This window comes from Caloenas nicobarica, chromosome 2, assembly GCF_036013445.1.
Source record: "Caloenas nicobarica isolate bCalNic1 chromosome 2, bCalNic1.hap1, whole genome shotgun sequence".
NCBI lineage: Eukaryota > Metazoa > Chordata > Aves > Columbiformes > Columbidae > Caloenas > Caloenas nicobarica.
This window is the reverse complement of record NC_088246.1, coordinates 33,612,710-33,615,748: the sequence shown is the minus strand read 5'-3', so window position 1 is coordinate 33,615,748 and position 3,039 is coordinate 33,612,710.

Here is a 3,039-nt window from a genome sequence, read left to right as displayed (position 1 = left end):
TGCTAGGCTTTACTGGCAGCCCATGGGACTTCTCCTGAATTCCATTTTCAGTTGTCATTTTGACTGTTTTTTCATGGGGAGATGTAAACCCAGTGACAACTGCAAAGTGGGTGGGCACCATTGTTTGCCCAAATCAACCACAAAAAAAAAGCTCAAGAGCTGCTGATTTAACTTCTATTGTGGTTTTCTTTAAAAAATAACAGTAAGGAAAAGCAGGAGAGAGATTTGCAAAATCACAACATTTTTCAGTTGGCCACTTGCCTTTAATAACTTTGAAAGATGATAGCAGCCTACAGTTCCTAAATGTAGAAATTTCTCCCATTTTGGGGTGGAACAAAATGGTACCCGGGGGCACAAGACAGGGAAGCAGCAGTGTCCCTGTACCCTTTCCAAAAGCTGGCTGTTGCTGGCCTGTTGGTTCACCAGCCTGCCGATCAGCCCATGCATTGCTTCAGCCTCTGGTCTGCCAACCAAATAAACAAGGACATGAGAGAGATTGTTTGGGATATTAGGGAAAGATGGGGAGGTTTCTGGTGGATGGAGAGCAACCAGACTTCATTGGATCCATGACTCATGCTTTTTTTACTTGTTTGAAAGTCTGCAAGGCACAATTAGATGCCTAGTTTCAGACACACATCAAAAAAAAAAGAGAAAATAAGTAAGTAACAATACCCATGAAGGCTGTAGAAGCACAAAGCCACGATGGAAAGGCTGACAGCAGCTTCAAGGGTTTGCATGTGGAAACGGTGGCACATGGCCAGTTCCAAATCCCAGGGATGTCGCTCTTGCAGCAAAGCAGATTCTTTAATAGGCATATTTCAAAAACAGAAGAATAAACAGTATTTGTATGAATAGCTGACCGGTTCATATGTGGAGGAGGGATCCCCTTGATGAGGAAAAGGAGTAGTACCACTGAGACCTAAAACCACTGGATGAAACTGAAAAGAAATCTGTACTCAATATTACCAAAGACTCCTACACAAACCCGAGGCATGAGCATAAAGGAAGAGCTTAGTTTTCTGTAAGGAGAAGTCCTGGCACATCACCAGTCTCTAGCACACAATTTGACTCTCTTATAGAAGGCATATGAGTTAGGTATCCTAATTCTTTCTCCTCTGAGCATTTAAAATGCAGAAAAAGAAGTGAAGAGGGGTATGATACACTATTAAAGAGGGCAGTAGCTGTCATGTGCAGATGTTGCTGCTGCTGAGCAGAGGGCCCATGGTGATGGAACGCTGATTGCAGTGCCCAGATCCTGAGCTGGGGCTGTGATTCCCCCATGGGGCTCCTCCTGAGCTGGTCCTCGCTCCCCCAGCACATCTATGCTGCTCTCATCCCCACCCTGGTTTATAAACCAGCTGCTACAGGAGAGGAGAAAAGCCTCTTTTCAGAGGCTTTTCAGAGAGGTCCAGCCAGGAGGGTTTTGGCTGAGTAGGTCCTACCCAGACCTCCACCTTCCTTCCGCCTCACTGCACCGTGCACATCTGTGCCCATCTGTGTAGTCCTACCCAAATGATGGAGAGAGAGTTCCCACTCTGTGACTGGGGAGTACCCACCAAATGCCCCTAAACCAATGCTCCTCCTGTTCACAGCATCCCAAATGGATCATCCTAACTTCAATGGATGCCCAGGGCAGGGACTGTCTATTTGTTTGAGGTTTGTGTTGCCCACGGCACAACCAGTAAAGGACCAGGATCTTGGCTGCTCCTGCAGTATAACTAATAACCCTACTTTAAACAGAGTTAAAGGTACACATAGAGTTATTTGGACCTACTGAATCCACAGGCAAAATCAGCATTTTTTTTATGTCTCTGAAATTAAAGCTTTGTGGATAAAGGCCTTCCATTCTGTATGTTCTGTGCTTATTTCTCATAAAGAATTTAAAGCAATTGTCAAGAGAATAGAACCCACAGAATAAATATACTGTAGGCCCCGAATTTATTCTCAGAGCTTTACTGATGCCGCAGCCCACGAACAGCAACAGATCCCTTTATGTGAATTAAAGCTTACATTCGGTTACAACCATCTGTTTACACTGCATAGCTTTGAGGCCTGATTCATTATGGCATAACTCCAGCTTTATGAATGGCACTTAGAGTAATATTAAAATGATGGTTGGATTAATCTGGCTTTTGAATGTTTTAACAGTTTGTTTTTCTTTAACTATCAGAGTTATTATCTGTTGAAAAAATAACAGCTGAATGTAACTTTCAGAGTCCACTAGAAGAAATGCACCACAGGTCTCCTAATGCTGCTTAAGAAAAGGACTGTGACTACAGACTAAGAATTGGAACATGTTACAAAAGAGAAGTGTTGGGCAATATATTTGGCATAGTTAGTATTTTTTCATGATGTGCTAATCTGTCATGTGAAGATTTAAAAGTGTAATAGCTTTGTGGGATGTAAATACAGGATCCATAGGAAGTTTATGAGTGCGTCTGTACTAGCAAGCTGGTGTTTTTCATGTTTTGCTCTGAAGCCACGTTCTCCTGGTCACCCAAAAGGCACATGGCCACCTGAAAGAAGCCAAGCAGCTCCCTGGGAGGGGAAACAGCCTTACTCATGGCACACTGCTGTCGCTTTTTCCACAATGTCAAAATAACAGGTCTGTGCTACACAGTTCACACAAGGACAACCCAAAAGCCATGGCTGGAGACACAAAGGGCTCTTCTGACATCAGTGACAAAAGCGTGCAAAGAAAACCAGTATGAGCTGTTCTTAAGGTGGTTACTTTCCTGGGTTGCAACACTGAGTTTCTTTTAAAGCTGATGAAAGCAGGGTGTTATTGATGTAAGAGATCTGCTATTGATTTAAATCCTGCCAGGTTTCACCCTTCCCTTTTATTATCCTGATGCAAAGTGAACAACGCAAACATCAGAACCTGCACCTTGCCAGTATGGATAACACTGATCTCAGGAGTGGTTTGTGTCCATTGTTCCTAGGTTGGTATATAACCTACTTCAGGATTAAGTTGTAAGAAAAAAAAAAGTTTAAAGTGGTTTTTTTTGTTTGTTTGGGGTTTTTTTGGTGGTTTTTTTT